Below are 18243 nucleotides of genomic sequence, written 5' to 3' on the forward strand. Positions count from 1 at the left end.
GAAATCAAGTAAATCGCTCTGCGGGTTTTGGGGCAGCGGCTTTGTGCTGCTTTTGCATTCATTCCCGCTGCTGTGCGTGCTGATGTTCCTTGAATCGCCACTACTATTCCTCAGAGCGACCGACAGGCATCCGCTCCAATGCGAGCTATAAGAGAAGCAGTCTGATAATGCTACGAGCGCCATTATCAGACAATTAGCCAACTTGTGAAAAACGCATCGGTGGTAGAGCTTCGAAAAACGGGTCGTCGATGGCAAAGAGGAGCATTGGAAAGGCGCCGAGTAAATCTGCTCTACCGGAATGAAAACTGGAATAATCAGAAATAATAATAATAACATTCAATGCTTTTATTGGTCCTAGAGGTACACAGTACATTACGGCTCAGCCCAAGCCAAACAGGCTTGTCGGGCTGTACCCGGCAGCCAGTGTCAGGGCACTATAAATTACACCAGGTAAGGAAAAAAAGAAAAAAAATGGAAAGACAAGAAAGGTTAGCGCGAAAAATACGACAACACAGAGACCCCCCCTACCCAAAAAAAAATGAAAAAGAGAGGAAAACGTTCAGAAGCAGTAAAGCAGTGTCTAAAGCATACATACAAAAGAGAAAACGCAGGGTTACTCAACTTCAGAATATTTTTTCCTTAAATATAGTTTGAGAGCATGTGTCGATGAAATAGTGTAGATAGCAGTGGGCAAAGAAATAAATATATTGGGAACATAATAATTGTGTAGAAACGACCAAATCGCGTGTTCCGATGGGGTATGAGAAGCAAAAGATGACGTTTCTGGGGTCTTGTAGCCACGAAACGAAACAAAAAATCACTATTCTCAAAATGGGGGCAGATAACAGTTGCAAAAATGCTGCATCAAAAGAAGGCTAATCCAAAACAGAAAACAAGCTATTGCCTTCGGGAATGTTAATATTGTAGGCTGCATTTTCTACCAGCGATTTAAGAATACAGTTTATTTTCGAACGCCTTGTGAAAGAACAATAAAAAATACCGTGTTTAAATATCTCAGGATACTGTAACCACTTGCATGTACGATAATCCTACGACTGGTAAAGTGAGGATGAAACGGCTGTTATAAATGGTGCGTGACAAGTCCAGGAGTTTATTGCACAGCATTGATAGGAGACTGTTCCATGTCATATCAGTCACAGATAATTCCTAAATTATTTGCATTCGCTGAAGGTAGAAGAAAAGAGCATTGACAATTATCACATCGCGAACCATGAAGAGGTAGATTCTGATCAATTTGCTTGTGTCCGTTGTGAAAAGAAACCAGATATGTTTTTTTTTTACTTTTTTGTAGTAATAGCGTTTTTGGGAAACCAATTCAAGACAGATTGAGTGATTTGCACTAAGCGAAGTTCCTGGCAAGAGGAACAGTGTCATCGGCATACTGAAATAGTTGGCAATGGGATGTACAATTAGATAAGTATTTTACAAAGTCGTTACACAATATTTGTGATAATACGGATCCCTGTGAGACAACATTAAAAAAAAACTGTTGAAATAATGTGGTCACCGATCTTGCTACTTGTGAATGATTTCAGAAATAGTTCGCTAATAATTTGTTGAAAGGCCCCCGTAATCCTAGTAGATAGAGCTTCCGCAAAGTATTGTTGGGATAAGAAAATGAAATGCTTTGCTTGCATCCAAAAAAAGAGCCCTCACTACTTCATTGATTTCGAAAGCAGAGAAGAATAAATTGGATCATTGTTCCCAAAGTACAACAGTTCCTTTCCCAGGAACGAACCCGAGCAGTAAATTTGACCAAAAAATGTGTTTTTGAGAATGTTGATTAATACTCGGGATAAACGTTTTTCCAAGATTTGACTAATCGCGGTTAAAATCAAATTCGGCCTGTAGTTGTCAAACTGTTTAAAAGAGCCATTTTGATGTATTCGTTTAACAACTGCAGTTCTAAATTCGCACCAGACCGGTATTCTGGAGGTCGAGGGTTCGGATCCCACCTGGCGGGCATTTTTTCTTCACTTTCTTTCTTTCTTTCCAAATTCTTAATCTGTTTCAATGATCTACAACATCCTCCCCTTTGCTTTCCGAGGTTTTCTCGACTGCCAACCCTTATTTCTGTGTTATTTTCAACGAGCCCCTCATTTCCTATTCTGATTCGCTACATGCATAGCGAGGGCCTCTGTTCTGGCAGTCTTGTTGCCAAAGGGAGCTTAAGAGGGTTCAAAGCTGGTCGACCACTCTGGACATGTCGTAGACACTCGAGTCACGACCCGGGGGTTAAAAAGAAGGTCCCCTTCTCCCCGATTAGTCCGAATGGCGCTGGCTACCACCCCCAAGCACAGGAAACAAACATACCTAACATAAATACCCCAGAAAGTGAATGGGAAAATCGCCCCGCCGGTAGCGTAGTGGTTATCGCACCAGACCGGTATTCTGGAGGTCGTGGGTTCGGATCCCACCTGGCGGGCATTTTTTCTTCACTTTCTTTCTTTCTTTCCAAATTCTTAATCTGTTTCAATGATCTACCACATCCTCCCCTTTGCTTTCCGAGGTTTTCTCGACTGCCAACCCTTATTTCTGTGTTATTTTCAACGAGCCCCTCATTTCCTATTCTGATTCGCTACATGCATAGCGAGGGCCTCTGTTCTGGCAGTCTTGTTGCCAAAGGGAGCTTAAGAGGGTTCAAAGCTGGTCGACCACTCTGGACATGTCGTAGACACTCGAGTCACGACCCGGGGGTTAAAAAGAAGGTCCCCTTCTCCCCGATTAGTCCGAATGGCGCTGGCTACCACCCCCAAGCACAGGAAACAAACATACCTAACATAAATACCCCAGAAAGTGAATGGGAAAATCGCCCCGCCGGTAGCGTAGTGGTTATCGCACCAGACCGGTATTCTGGAGGTCGTGGGTTCGGATCCCACCTGGCGGGCATTTTTCTTCACTTTCTTTCTTTCTTTCCAAATTCTTAATCTGTTTCAATGATCTACCACATCCTCCCCTTTGCTTTCCGAGGTTTTCTCGACTGCCAACCCTTATTTCTGTGTTATTTTCAACGAGCCCCTCATTTCCTATTCTGATTCGCTATATATATATATATATATATATATATATATATATATATATATATATATATATATATATATATATATATATATGGGTTTGGAAATGAGGGGCTCGTTAGGAAATACAGAAAGAAATGCCGGCAGTCTACAACGCCAAAGAAGGCATAGGGGAAGGTTAGACTATTTTTTTTACCGTTAGTGACGTTACATTATTATTGATTTTTGTTAATTACGGGAGAAAGAAAGAAAGAAAAACACGCGCCCAGAGTGGGGACCGAACCCACGCCTTTCGATTAGATCTCGAATGCCTTACCAATTTGGCTATCTGGGCGACTGTGTTCTGCTTCACTTTCTGGGGTATTTATATTTACTACAACTGTATCTGACGCTTGAGGGTGGTAGCCAGCGCCACTCATACTACACGGGGAGAAGGGGACCTTCTTTTTCAACCCCCGGGGCGTGACGCGAACGTCTACAGCCTGTCATGAGCGGTCAACTGGCGGGAAACCCTCTTATGCTACCTTGGCATCAAGGCTGCCAGAACCGAGGCCCTCGCTAAGCTTTCGCGCGATAATAGGGTTTGGAAATGAGGGGCTCGTTAGGAAATACAGAAAGAAATGCCGGCAGTCTACAACGCCAAAGAAGGCATAGGGGAAGGTTAGAATATTTTTTTTTACCGTTAGTGACGTTACATTATTATTGATTTTTGTTAATTACGGGAGAAAGAAAGAAAGAAAAACACGCGCCCAGAGTGGGTACCGAACCCACGCCTTTCGATTAAACCTCGAATGCCTTACCAATTCGGCTATCTGGGCGACTGTGTTCTGCTTCACTTTCTGGGGTATTTATATTTACTACAACTGTATCTGACGCTTGAGGGTGGTAGCCAGCGCCACTCAGACTACACGGGGAGAAGGGGACCTTCTTTTTCAACCCCCGGGGCGTTACGCGAACGTCTACAGCCTGTCATGAGCGGTCAACTGGCGGGAAACCCTCTTATGCTACCTTGGCATCAAGGCTGCCAGAACCGAGGCCCTCGCTAAGCTTTGGCGCGATAATAGGGTTTGGAAATGAGGGGCTCGTTAGGAAATACAGAAAGAAATGCCGGCAGTCTACAACGCCAAAGAAGGCATAGGGGAAGGTTAGACTATTTTTTTTACCGTTAGTGACGTTACATTATTATTGATTTTTTTAATTACGGGAGAAAGAAAGAAAGAAAAACACGCGCCCAGAGTGGGGACCGAACCCACGCCTTTCGATTAAATCTCGAATGCCTTACCAATTTGGCTATCTGGGCGACTGTGTTCTGCTTCACTTTCTGGGGTATTTATATTTACTACAACTGTATCTGACGCTTGAGGGTGGTAGCCAGCGCCACTCAGACTACACGGGGAGAAGGGGACCTTCTTTTTCAACCCCCGGGGCGTGACGCGAACGTCTACAGCCTGTCAGGAGCGGTCAAATGGCGGGAAACCCTCTTATGCTACCTTGGCATCAAGGCTGCCAGAACCGAGGCCCTCGATAAGCTTTCGCCCGATAATAGGGTTTGGAAATGAGGGGCTCGTTAGGAAATACAGAAAGAAATGCCGGAAGTCTACAACGCCAAAGAAGGCATAGGGGAAGGTTAGACTATTTGTTTTACCGTTAGTGACGTTACATTAATATTGATTTTTGTTCATTACGGGAGAAAGAAAGAAAGAAAAACACGCGCCCAGAGTGGGGACCGATCCCACGCCTTTCGATTAGATCTCGAATGCCTTACCAATTCGGCTATCTGGGCGACTGTGTTATGCTTCACTTTCTGGGGTATTTATATTTACTACAACTGTATCTGACGCTTGAGGGTGGTAGACAGCGCCACTCAGACTACACGGGGACAAGGGGACCTTCTTTTTCAACCCCCGGGGCGTGACGCGAACGTCTACAGCCTGTCATGAGCGGTCAACTGGCGGGAAACCCTCTTATGCTACCTTGGCATCAAGGCTGCCAGAACCGAGGCCCTCGCTAAGCTTTCGCGCGATAATAGGGTTTGGAAATGAGGGGCTCGTTAGGAAATACAGAAAGAAATGCCGGCAGTCTACAACGCCAAAGAAGGCATAGGGGAAGGTTAGACTATTTTTTTACCATTAGTGACGTTACATTATTATTGATTTTTGTTAATTACCGGAGAAAGAAAGAAAGAAAAACACGCGCCCAGAGTGGGGACCGAACCCACGCCTTTCGATTAGATCTCGAATGCCTTACCAATTCGGCTATCTGAGCGACTGTGTTCTGCTTCACTTTCTGATGTATTTATATTTACTACAACTGTATCTGATGCTTGAGGGTGGTAGCCAGCGCCACTCAGACTACACGGGGAGAAGGGGACCTTCTTTTTCAACCCCCGGGGCGTGACGCGAACGTCTACAGCCTGTCATTACCGGTCAACTGGTGGGAAACCCTCTTATGCTACCTTGGCATCAAGGCTGCCAGAACCGAGGCCCTCGCTAAGCTTTCGCGCGATAATAGGGTTTGGAAATGAGGGGCTCGTTAAGAAATACAGAAAGAAATGCCGGCAGTCTACAACGCCAAAGAAGGCATAGGGGAAGGTTAGACTATTTTTTTTACCGTTAGTGACGTTACATTATTATTGATTTTTGTTAATTACGGGAGAAAGAAAGAAAGAAGAACACGCGCCCAGAGTGGGGACCGAACCCACGCCTTTCGATTAGATCTCGAATGCCTTACCAATTCGGCGATCTGGGCGACTGTGTTCTGCTTCACTTTCTGGGGTATTTATATTTACTACAACTGTATCTGACGCTTGAGGGTGGTAGCCAGCCCCACTAAGACTACACGGGGAGAAGGGGACGTTCTTTTTCAACCCCCGGGGCGTGACGCGAACGTCTACAGCCTGTCATAAGCGGTCAACTGGCAGGACACCCTCTTATGCTACCTTGGCATCAAGGCTGCCAGAACCGAGGCCCTCGCTAAGCTTTCGCGCGATAATAGTGTTTGGAAATGAGGGGCTCGTTAGGAAATACAGAAAGAAATGCCGGCAGTCTACAACGCCAAAGAAGGCATAGGGGAAGGTTAGACTATTTTTTTTTTACCGTTAGTGACGTTACATTATTATTGATTTTTGTTAATTACGGGAGAAAGAAAGAAAGAAAAACGCGCCCAGAGTGGGGACCGAACCCACGCCTTTCGATTAGATCTCGAATGCCTTACCAATTCGGCTATCTGGGCGACTGTGTTCTGCTTCACTTTCTGGGGTATTTATATTTACTACAACTGTATCTGACGCTTGAGGGTGGTAGCCAGCTACACTCAGACTACACGGGGAGAAGGGGACCTTCTTTTTGAACCCCCGGGGCGTGACGCGAACGTCTACAGCCTGTCATGAGCGGTCAACTGGCGGGAAACCCTCTTATGCTACCTTGGCATCAAGGCTGCCAGAACCGAGGCCCTCGCTAAGCTTTCGCGCGATAATAGTGTTTGGAAATGAGGGGCTCGTTAGGAAATACAGAAAGAAATGCCGGCAGTCTACAACGCCAAAGAAGGCATAGGGGAAGGTTAGACTTTTTTTTACCGTTAGTGACGTTACATTATTATTGATTTTTGTTAATTACGGGAGAAAGAAAGAAAGAAAAACACGCGCCCAGAGTGGGGACCGAACTCACGCCTTTCGATTAGATCTCGAATGCCTTACCAATTCGGCTATCTGGGCGACTGTGTTCTGCTTCACTTTCTGGGGTATTTATATTTACTACAACTGTATCTGACGCTTGAGGGTGGTAGCCAGCGCCACTCAGACTACACAGGGAGAAGGGGACTTTCTTTTTCAACCCCCGGGGCGTGACGCGAACGTCTACAGCCTGTCAGGAGCGGTCAAATGGCGGGAAACCCTCTTATGCTACCTTGGCATCAAGGCTGCCAGAACCGAGGCCCTCGCTAAGCTTTCGCGCGATAATAGGGTTTGGAAATGAGGGGCTCGTTAGGAAATACAGAAAGAAATGCCGGCAGTCTACAACGCCAAAGAAGGCATAGGGGAAGGTTAGACTATTTTTTTTACCGTTAGTGACGTTATATTATTATTGATTTTTGTTAATTACGGGAGAAAGAAAGAAAGAAGAACACGCGCCCAGAGTGGGGACCGAACCCACGCCTTTCGATTAGATCTCGAATGCCTTACCAATTCGGGTATCTGGGCGACTGTGTTCTGCTTCACTTTCTGGGGTATTTATATTTACTACAACTGTATCTGACGCTTGAGGGTGGTAGCCAGCGCCACTCAGACTACACGGGGAGAAGGGGACCTTCTTTTTCAACCCCCGGGGCGTGACGCGAACGTCTACAGCCTGTCATGAGCGGTCAACTGGCGGGAAACCCTCTTAAGCTACCTTGGCATCAAGGCTGCCAGAACCGAGGCCCTCGCTAAGCTTTCGCGCGATAATAGGGTTTGGAAATGAGGGGCTCGTTAGGAAATACAGAAAGAAATGCCGGCAGTCTACAACGCCAAAGAAGGCATAGGGGAAGGTTAGAATATTTTTTTTACCGTTAGTGACGTTACATTATTATTGATTTTTGTTAATTACGGGAGAAAGAAAGAAAGAAAAACACGCGCCCAGAGTGGGGACCGAACCCACGCCTTTCGATTAAACCTCGAATGCCTTACCAATTCGGCTATCTGGGCGACTGTGTTCTGCTTCACTTTCTGGGGTATTTATATTTACTTCAACTGTATCTGACGCTTGAGGGTGGTAGCCAGCGCCACTCAGACTACACGGGGAGAAGGGGACCTTCTTTTTCAACCCCCGGGGCATGACGCGTACGTCTACAGCCTGTCAGGAGCGGTCAAATGGCGGGAAACCCTCTTATGCTACCTTGGCATCAAGTCTGCCAGAACCGAGGCCCTCGCTAAGCTTTCGCGCGATAATAGGGTTTGGAAATGAGGGGCTCGTTAGGAAATACAGAAAGAAATGCCGGCAGTCTACAACGCCAAAGAAGGCATAGGGGAAGGTTAGACTATTTTTTTACCGTTAGTGACGTTACATTATTATTGATTTTTGTTAATTACGGGAGAAAGAAAGAAAGAAAAACACGCGCCCAGAGTGGGGACCGAACCCACGCCTTTCGATTAAATCTCGAATGCCTTACCAATTCGGCTATCTGGGCGACTGTGTTCTGCTTCACTTTCTGGGGTATTTATATTTACTACAACTGTATCTGACGCTTGAGGGTGGTAGCCAGCGCCACTCAGACTACACGGGGAGAAGGGGACCTTCTTTTTCAACCCCCGGGGCGTGACGCGAACGTCTACAGCCTGTCATGAGCGGTCAACTGGCGGGAAACCCTCTTATGCTACCATGGCATCAAGGCTGCCAGAACCGAGGCCCTCGCTAAGCTTTCGCACGATAATAGGGTTTGGAAATGAGGGGCTCGTTAGGAAATACAGAAAGAAATGCCGGCAGTCTACAACGCCAAAGAAGGCATAGGGGAAGGTTAGACTATTTTTTTTTACCGTTAGTGACGTTACATTATTATTGATTTTTGTTCATTACGGGAGAAAGAAAGAAAGAAAAACACGCGCCCAGAGTGGGGACCGAACCCACGCCTTTCGATTAGATCTCGAATGCCTTACCAATTCGGCTATCTGGGCGACTGAGTTCTGCTTCACTTTCTGGGGTATTTATATTTACTACAACTGTGACGCTTGACGGTGGTAGCCAGCGCCACTCAGACTACACGGGGAGAAGGGGACCTTCTTTTTCAACCCCCGGGGCGTTACGCGAACGTCTACAGCCTGTCATGAGCGGTCAACTGGCGGGAAACCCTTTTATGCTACCTTGGCATCAAGGCTGCCAGAACCGAGGCCCTCGCTAAGCTTTCGCGCGATAATAGGGTTTGGAAATGAGGGGCTCGTTAGGAAATACAGAAAGAAATGGCGGCAGTCTACAACGCCAAAGAAGGCATAGGGGAAGGTTAGACTATTTTTTTTACCATTAGTGACGTTACATTATTATTGATTTTTTTAATTACGGGAGAAAGAAAGAAAGAAAAACACGCGCCCAGAGTGGGGACCGAACCCACGCCTTTCGATTAAATCTCGAATGCCTTACCAATTCGGCTATCTGGGCGACTGTGTTATGCTTCACTTTCTAGGGTATTTATATTTACTACAACTGTATCTGATGCTTGAGGGTGTTAGCCAGCGCAACTCAGACTACACGGGGAGAAGGGGACCTTCTTTTTCAACCCCCGGGGCGTGACGCGAACGTCTACAGCCTGTCATGAGCGGTCAACTGGCGGGAAACCCTCTTATGCTACCTTGGCATCAAGGCTGCCAGAACCGAGGCCCTCGCTAAGCTTTCGCGCGATAAAAGGTTTGGAAATGAGGGGCTCGTTAGGAAATACAGAAAGAAATGCCGGCAGTCTACAACGCCAAAGAAGGCATAGGGGAAGGTTAGACTATTTTTTTACCATTAGTGACGTTACAATATTATTGATTTTTGTTAATTACCGGAGAAAGAAAGAAAGAAAAACACGCGCCCAGAGTGGGGACCGAACCCACGCCTTTCGATTAGATCTCGAATGCCTTACCAATTCGGCTATCTGGGCGACTGTGTTCTGCTTCACTTTCTGGGGTATTTATATTTACTACAACTGTATCTGATGCTTGAGGGTGGTAGCCAGCGCCACTCAGACTACACGGGGAGAAGGGGACCTTCTTTTTCAACCCCCGGGGCGTGACGCGAACGTCTACAGCCTGTCATTACCGGTCAACTGGCGGGAAACCCTCTTATGCTACCTTGGCATCAAGGCTGCCAGAACCGAGGCCCTCGCTAAGCTTTCACGCGATAATAGGGTTTGCAAATGAGGGGCTCGGTAGGAAATACAGAAAGAAATGCCGGCAGTCTACAACGCCAAAGAAGGCATAAGGGAAGGTTAGACTATTTTTTTTTACCGTTAGTGACGTTACATTATTATTGATTTTTGTTAATTACGGGAGAAAGAAAGAAAGAAAGAAAAACACGCGCCCAGAGTGGGGACCGAACCCACGCCTTTCGTTTAGATCTAGAATGCCTTACCAATTCGGCTATCTGGGCGACTGTGTTGTGCTTCACTTTCTGGGGTATTTATATTTACTACAACTGTATCTGACGCTTGAGGGTGGTAGCCAGCGCCACTCATACTACACGGGTTGAAGGGGACCTTCTTTTTCAACCCCCGGGGCGTGACGCGAACGTCTACAGCCTGTCAGGAGCGGTCAAATGGCGGGAAACTCTCTTATGCTACCTTGGCATCAAGGCTGCCAGAACCGAGGCCCTCGCTAAGCTTTCGCGCGATAATAGGGTTTGGAAATGAGGGGCTCGTTAGGAAATACAGAAAGAAATGCCGGCAGTCTACAACGCCAAAGAAGGCATAGAGGAAGGTTAGACTATTTTTTTTACCGTTAGTGACGTTACATTATTATTGATTTTTGTTAATTACGGCAGAAAGACAGAAAGAAAAACAAGCGCCCTCGTGGGGACCGAACCCACGCCTTTCGATTAGATCTCGAATGCCTTACCAATTCGGCTATCTGGGCGACTGTGTTCTGCTTCACTTTCTGGGGTATTTATATATACTACAACTGTATCTGACGCTTGAGGGTGGTAGCCAGCCCCACTAAGACTACACGGGGAGAAGGGGACGTTCTTTTTCAACCCCCGGGGCGTGACGCGAACGTCTACAGTCTGTCATAAGCGGTCAACTGGCAGGACACCCTCTTATGCTACCTTGGCATCAAGGCTGCCAGAACCGAGGCCCTCGCTAAGCTTTCGCGCGATAATAGTGTTTGGAAATGAGGGGCTCGTTAGGAAATACAGAAAGAAATCCCGGTAGTCTACAACGCCAAAGAAGGCATAGGGGAAGGTTAGACTATTTTTTTTACCGTTAGTGACGTTACATTATTATTGATTTTTGTTAATTACGGAAGAAAGAAAGAAAGAAGAACACGCGCCCAGAGTGGGGACCGAACCCACGCCTTTCGATTAGATCTCGAATGCCTTACCAATTCGGCTATCTGGGCGACTGTGTTCTGCTTCACTTTCTGGGGTATTTATATTTACTAAAACTGTATCTGACGCTTGAGGGTGGTAGCCAGCGCCACTCAGACTACACGGGGAGAAGGGGACCTTTTTTATAACCCCCGGGGCGTGACGCGAACGTCTACAGCCTGTCAGGAGCGGTCAAATGGCGGGAAACCCTCTTATGCTACCTTGGCATCAAGGCTGCCAGAACCGAGGCCCTCGCTAAGCTTTCGCGCGATAATAGGGTTTGGAAATGAGGGGCTCGTTAGGAAATACAGAAAGAAATGCCGGAAGTCTACAACGCCAAAGAAGGCATAGGGGAAGGTTAGACTATTTTTTTTTACCGTTAGTGACGTTCCATTATTATTGATTTTTGTTCATTACGGGAGAAATAAAGAAAGAAAAACACGCGCCCAGAGTGGGGACCGAACCCACGCCTTTCGATTAGATCTCGAATGCCTTACCGATTCGGCTATCTGGGTGACTGTGTTCTGCTTCACTTTCTGGGGTATTTATATTTACTACAACTGCATCTGACGCTTGAGGGTGGTAGCCAGCGCCACTCAGACTACACGGGGAGAAGGGGACCTTCTTTTTCAACCCCCGGGGCGTGACGCGAACGTCTACAGCCTGTCATGAGCGGTCAACTGGTGGGAAACCCTCTTATGCTACCTTGGCATCAAGGCTTCCAGAACCGAGGCCCTCGCTAAGCTTTCGCGCGATAATAGGGTTTGGAAATGAGGGCTCGTTAGGAAATACAGAAAGAAATGCCGGCAGTCTACAACGCCAAAGAAGGCATAGAGGAAGGTTAGACTATTTTTTTACCGTTAGTGACGTTACATTATTATTGATTTTTGTTAATTACGGCAGAAAGACAGAAAGAAAAACAAGCGCCCATCGTGGGGACCGAACCCACGCCTTTCGATTAGATCTCGAATGCCTTACCAATTCGGCTATCTGGGCGACTGTGTTCTGCTTCACTTTCTGGGGTATATATATATACTACAACTGTATCTGACGCTTGAGGGTGGTAGCCAGCGCCACTCAGACTACACGGGGAGAAGGGGACCTTCTTTTTCAACCCCCGGGGCGTGACGCGAACGTCTACAGCCTGTCATGAGCGGTCAACTGGCAGGACACCCTCTTATGCTACCTTGGCATCAAGGCTGCCAGAACCGAGGCCCTCGCTAAGCTTTCGCGCGATAATAGTGTTTGGAAATGAGGGGCTCGTTAGGAAATACAGAAAGAAATGCCGGCAGTCTACAACGCCAAAGAAGGCATAGGGGAAGGTTAGACTATTTTTTTTTACCGTTAGTGACGTTACATTATTATTGATTTTTGTTAATTACGGGAGAAAGAAAGAAAGAAAAACGCGCCCAGAGTGGGGACCGAACCCACGCCTTTCGATTAGATCTCGAATGCCTTACCAATTCGGCTATCTGGGCGACTGTGTTCTGCTTCACTTTCTGGGGTATTTATATTTACTACAACTGTATCTGACGCTTGAGGGTGGTAGCCAGCTACACTCAGACTACACGGGGAGAAGGGGACCTTCTTTTTGAACCCCCGGGGCGTGACGCGAACGTCTACAGCCTGTCATGAGCGGTCAACTGGCGGGAAACCCTCTTATGCTACCTTGGCATCAAGGCTGCCAGAACCGAGGCCCTCGCTAAGCTTTCGCGCGATAATAGGGTTTAGAAATGAGGGGCTCGTTAGGAAATACAGAAAGAAATGCCGGCAGTCTACAACGCCAAAGAAGGCATAGGGGAAGGTTAGACTTTTTTTTTACCGTTAGTGACGTTGCATTATTATTGATTTTTGTTAATTACGGGAGAAAGAAAGAAAGAAAAACACGCGCCCAGAGTGGGGACCGAACTCACGCCTTTCGATTAGATCTCGAATGCCTTACCAATTCGGCTATCTGGGCGACTGTGTTGTGCTTCACTTTCTGGGGTATTTATATTTACTACAACTGTATCTGACGCTTGAGGGTGGTAGCCAGCGCCACTCAGACTACACAGGGAGAAGGGGACTTTCTTTTTCAACCCCCGGGGCGTGACGCGAACGTCTACAGCCTGTCATGAGCGGTCAACTGGCAGGACACCCTCTTATGCTACCTTGGCATCAAGGCTGCCATAACCGAGGCCCTCGCTAAGGTTTCGCGCGATAATAGTGTTTGGAAATGAGGGGCTCGTTAGGAAATACAGAAAGAAATGCCGGCAGTCCACAACGCCAAAGAAGGCATAGGGGAAGGTTAGACTATTTTTTTTTACCGTTAGTGACGTTACATTATTATTGAGTTTTGTTTAATTACGGGAGAAAGAAAGAAAGAAAAACGCGCCCAGAGTGGGGACCGAACCCACGCCTTTAGATTAGATCTCGAATGCCTTACCAATTCGGCTATCTGGGCGACTGTGTTCTGCTTCACTTTCTGGGGTATTTATATTTACTACAACTGTATCTTACGCTTGAGGGTGGTAGCCAGCTACACTCAGACTACACGGGGAGAAGGGGACCTTCTTTTTGAACCCCCGGGGCGTGACGCGAACGTCTACAGCCTGTCATGAGCGGTAAACTGGCGGGAAACCCTCTTATGCTACCTTGGCATCAAGGCTGCCAGAACCGAGGCCCTCGCTAAGCTTTCGCCCGATAATAGGGTTTGGAAATGAGGGGCTCGTTAGGAAATACAGAAAGAAATGCCGGCAGTCTACAACGCCAAAGAAGGCATAGGGGAAGGTTAGACTTTTTTTACCGTTAGTGACGTTGCATTATTATTGATTTTTGTTAATTACGAGAGAAAGAAAGAAAGAAAGAAAAACACGCGCCCAGAGTGGGGACCGAACCCACGCCTTTCGATTAGATCTCGAATGCCTTACCAATTCGGCTATCTGGGCGACTGTGTTCTGCTTCACTTTCTGGGGTATTTATATATACTACAACTGTATCTGACGCTTGAGGGTGGTAGCCAGCGCCACTCAGACTACACGGGGAGAAGGGGACCTTCTTTTTCAACCCCCGGGGCGTGACGCGAACGTCTACAGCCTGTCATGAGCGGTCAACTGGCAGGACACCCTCTTATGCTACCTTGGCATCAAGGCTGCCAGAACCGAGGCCCTCGCTAAGCTTTCGCGCGATAATAGTGTTTGGAAATGAGGGGCTCGTTAGGAAATACAGAAAGAAATGCCGGCAGTCTCCAACGCCAAAGAAGGCATAGGGGAAGGTTAGACTATTTTTTTTTACCGTTAGTGACGTTACATTATTATTGATTTTTGTTAATTACGGGAGAAAGAAAGAAAGAAAAACGCGCCCAGAGTGGGGACCGAACCCACGCCTTTCGATTAGATCCCGAATGCCTTACCAATTCGGCTATCTGGGCGACTGTGTTCTGCTTCACTTTCTGGGGTATTTATATTTACTGCAACTGTATCTGACGCTTGAGGGTGGTAGCCAGCTACACTCAGACTACACGGGGAGAAGGGGACCTTCTTTTTGAACCCCCGGGGCGTGACGCGAACGTCTACAGCCTGTCATGAGCGGTCAACTGGCGGGAAACCCTCTTATGCTACCTTGGCATCAAGGCTGCCAGAACCGAGGCCCTCGCTAAGCTTTCGCGCGATAATAGGGTTTAGAAATGAGGGGCTCGTTAGGAAATACAGAAAGAAATGCCGGCAGTCCACAACGCCAAAGAAGGCATAGGGGAAGGTTAGACTTTTTTTTTACCGTTAGTGACGTTGCATTATTATTGATTTTTGTTAATTACGGGAGAAAGAAAGAAAGAAAAACACGCGCCCAGAGTGGGGACCGAACTCACGCCTTTCGATTAGATCTCGAATGCCTTACCAATTCGGCTATCTGGGCGACTGTGTTGTGCTTCACTTTCTGGGGTATTTATATTTACTACAACTGTATCTGACGCTTGAGGGTGGTAGCCAGCGCCACTCAGACTACACAGGGAGAAGGGGACTTTCTTTTTCAACCCCCGGGGCGTGACGCGAACGTCTACAGCCTGTCATGAGCGGTCAACTGGCAGGACACCCTCTTATGCTACCTTGGCATCAAGGCTGCCATAACCGAGGCCCTCGCTAAGGTTTCGCGCGATAATAGTGTTTGGAAATGAGGGGCTCGTTAGGAAATACAGAAAGAAATGCCGGCAGTCTACAACGCCAAAGAAGGCATAGGGGAAGGTTAGACTATTTTTTTTACCGTTAGTGACGTTACATTATTATTGATTTTTGTTTAATTACGGGAGAAAGAAAGAAAGAAAAACGCGCCCAGAGTGGGGACCGAACCCACGCCTTTCGATTAGATCTCGAATGCCTTACCAATTCGGCTATCTGGGCGACTGTGTTCTGCTTCACTTTCTGGGGTATTTATATTTACTACAACTGTATCTGACGCTTGAGGGTGGTAGCCAGCTACACTCAGACTACACGGGGAGAAGGGGACCTTCTTTTTGAACCCCCGGGGCGTGACGCGAACGTCTACAGCCTGTCATGAGCGGTAAACTGGCGGGAAACCCTCTTATGCTACCTTGGCATCAAGGCTGCCAGAACCGAGGCCCTCGCTAAGCTTTCGCCCGATAATAGGGTTTGGAAATGAGGGGCTCGTTAGGAAATACAGAAAGAAATGCCGGCAGTCTACAACGCCAAAGAAGGCATAGGGGAAGGTTAGACTTTTTTTTTACCGTTAGTGACGTTGCATTATTATTGATTTTTGTTAATTACGAGAGAAAGAAAGAAAGAAAGAAAAACACGCGCCCAGAGTGGGGACCGAACCCACGCCTTTCGATTAGATCTCGAATGCCTTACCAATTCGGCTATCTGGGCGACTGTGTTCTGCTTCACTTTCTGGGGTATTTATATTTACTACAACTGTATCTGACGCTTGAGGGTGGTAGCCAGCGCCACTCATACTACACGGGTTGAAGGGGACCTTCTTTTTCAACCCCCGGGGCGTGACGCGAACGTCTACAGCCTGTCATGAGCGGTCAACTGGCGGGAAACCCTCTTATGCTACCTTGGCATCAAGGCTGCCAGAACCGAGGCCCTCGCTAAGCTTTCGCGCGATAATAGGGTTTGGAAATGAGGGGCTCATTAGGAAATACAGAAAGAAATGCCGGCAGTCTACAACGCCAAAGAAGGCATAGGGGAAGGTTAGACTATTTTTTTTACCGTTAGTGACGTTACAATATTATTGATTTTTGTTAATTACGGGAGAAAGAAAGAAAGAAGAACACGCGCCCAGAGTGGGGACCGAACCCACGCCTTTCGATTAGATCTCGAATGCCTTACCAATTCGGCTATCTGGGCGACGGTGTTCTGCTTCACTTTCTGGGGTATTTATATTTACTACAACTGTATCTGACGCTTAAAGGTGGTAGCCAGCGCCACTCAGACTACACGGGGAGAAGGGGACCTTCTTTTTCAACCCCCGGGGCGTGACGCGAACGTCTACAGCCTGTCATGAGCGGTCAACTGTTGGGAAACCCTCTTATGCTACCTTGGCATCAAGGCTTCCAGAACCGAGGCCCTCGCTAAGCTTTCGCGCGATAATAGGGTTTGGAAATGAGGGGCTCGTTAGGAAATACAGGAAGAAATGCCGGCAGTCTACAACGCCAAAGAAGGCATAGAGGAAGGTTAGACTATTTTTTTTACCGTTAGTGACGTTACATTATTATTGATTTTTTGTTAATTACGGCAGAAAGACAGAAAGAAAAACAAGCGCCCATCGTGGGGACCGAACCCACGCCTTTCGATTAGATCTCGAATGCCTTACCAATTCGGCTATCTGGGCGACTCTGTTCTGCTTCACTTTCTGGGGTATTTGTATTTACTACAACTGTATCTGACGCTTGAGGGTGGTAGCCAGCCCCACTAAGACTACACGGGGAGAAGGGGCGTTCTTTTTCAACCCCCGGGGCGTGACGCGAACGTCTACAGCCTGTCATGAGCGGTCAACTGGTGGGAAACCCTCTTATGCTACCTTGGCATCAAGGCTTCCAGAACCGAGGCCCTCGCTAAGCTTTCGCTCGATAATAGGGTTTGGAAATGAGGGGCTCGTTAGGAAATACAGAAAGAAATGCCGGCAGTCTACAACGCCAAAGAAGGCATAGAGGAAGGTTAGACTATTTTTTTTACCGTTAGTGACGTTACATTATTATTGATTTTTGTTAATTACGGCAGAAAGACAGAAAGAAAAACAAGCGCCCATCGTGGGGACCGAACCCACGCCTTTCGATTAGATCTCGAATGCCTTACCAATTCGGCTATCTGGGCGACTGTGTTCTGCTTCACTTTCTGGGGTATTTATATTTACTTCAACTGTATCTGACGCTTGAGGGTGGTAGCCAGCCCCACTAAGCCTACACGGGGAGAAGGGGACGTTCTTTTTCAACCCCCGGGGCGTGACGCGAACGTCTACAGTCTGTCATAAGCGGTCAACTGGCAGGACACCCTCTTATGCTACCTTGGCATCAAGGCTGCCAGAACCGAGGCCCTCGCTAAGCTTTCGCGCGATAATAGTGTTTGGAAATGAGGGGCTCGTTACGAAATACAGAAAGAAATGCCGGTAGTCTACAACGCCAAAGAAGGCATAGGGGAAGGTTAGACTATTTTTTTTACCATTAGTGACGTTACATTATTATTGATTTTTGTTAATTACGGGAGAAAGAAAGAAAGAAGAACACGCGCCCAGAGTGGGGACCGAACCCACGCCTTTCGATTAGATCTCGAATGCCTTACCAATTCGGCTATCTGGGCGACTGTGTTCTGCTTCACTTTCTGGGGTATTTATATTTACTAAAACTGTATCTGACGCTTGAGGGTGGTAGCCAGCGCCACTCAGACTACACGGGGAGAAGGGGACCTTCTTTTTCAACCCCCGGGGCGTGACGCGAACGTCTACAGCCTGTCAGGAGCGGTCAAATGGCGGGAAACCCTCTTATGCTACCTTGGCATCAAGGCTGCCAGAACCGAGGCCCTCGCTAAGCTTTCGCGCGATAATAGGGTTTGGAAATGAGGGGCTCGTTAGGAAATACAGAAAGAAATGCCGGAAGTCTACAACGCCAAAGAAGGCATAGGGGAAGGTTAGACTATTTTTTTTTACCGTTAGTGACGTTCTATTATTATTGATTTTTGTTCATTACGGGA

General features: G+C 47.2%; 5 non-coding genes across 5 annotated transcripts; all 5 read right to left on the reverse strand.

The window, feature by feature from the left end:
• Positions 1 to 3784: 3784 nt before the first annotated feature.
• On the reverse strand, positions 3785 to 3856 carry Trnak-uuu (transfer RNA lysine (anticodon UUU)). The gene has a single exon. It is a non-coding gene; the product is annotated as a tRNA-Lys (tRNA).
• A 410-nt stretch (positions 3857 to 4266) lies between these two features.
• Trnak-uuu (transfer RNA lysine (anticodon UUU)) lies at positions 4267 to 4338 on the reverse strand. Its single transcript has one exon. It is a non-coding gene; the product is annotated as a tRNA-Lys (tRNA).
• Positions 4339 to 7644: 3306 nt separating this feature from the next.
• On the reverse strand, positions 7645 to 7716 carry Trnak-uuu (transfer RNA lysine (anticodon UUU)). Its single transcript has one exon. It is a non-coding gene; the product is annotated as a tRNA-Lys (tRNA).
• Positions 7717 to 8126: 410 nt separating this feature from the next.
• Positions 8127 to 8198, reverse strand: Trnak-uuu (transfer RNA lysine (anticodon UUU)). The gene has a single exon. It is a non-coding gene; the product is annotated as a tRNA-Lys (tRNA).
• Positions 8199 to 9088: 890 nt separating this feature from the next.
• Positions 9089 to 9160, reverse strand: Trnak-uuu (transfer RNA lysine (anticodon UUU)). The gene has a single exon. It is a non-coding gene; the product is annotated as a tRNA-Lys (tRNA).
• Positions 9161 to 18243: the final 9083 nt, after the last annotated feature.

The sequence above is a fragment of the Haemaphysalis longicornis genome, unplaced genomic scaffold (assembly GCF_048455015.1).
Source record: "Haemaphysalis longicornis isolate Haplotype H1 unplaced genomic scaffold, Haemaphysalis longicornis Haplotype H1 scaffold_15, whole genome shotgun sequence".
Lineage (NCBI taxonomy): Eukaryota > Metazoa > Arthropoda > Arachnida > Ixodida > Ixodidae > Haemaphysalis > Haemaphysalis longicornis.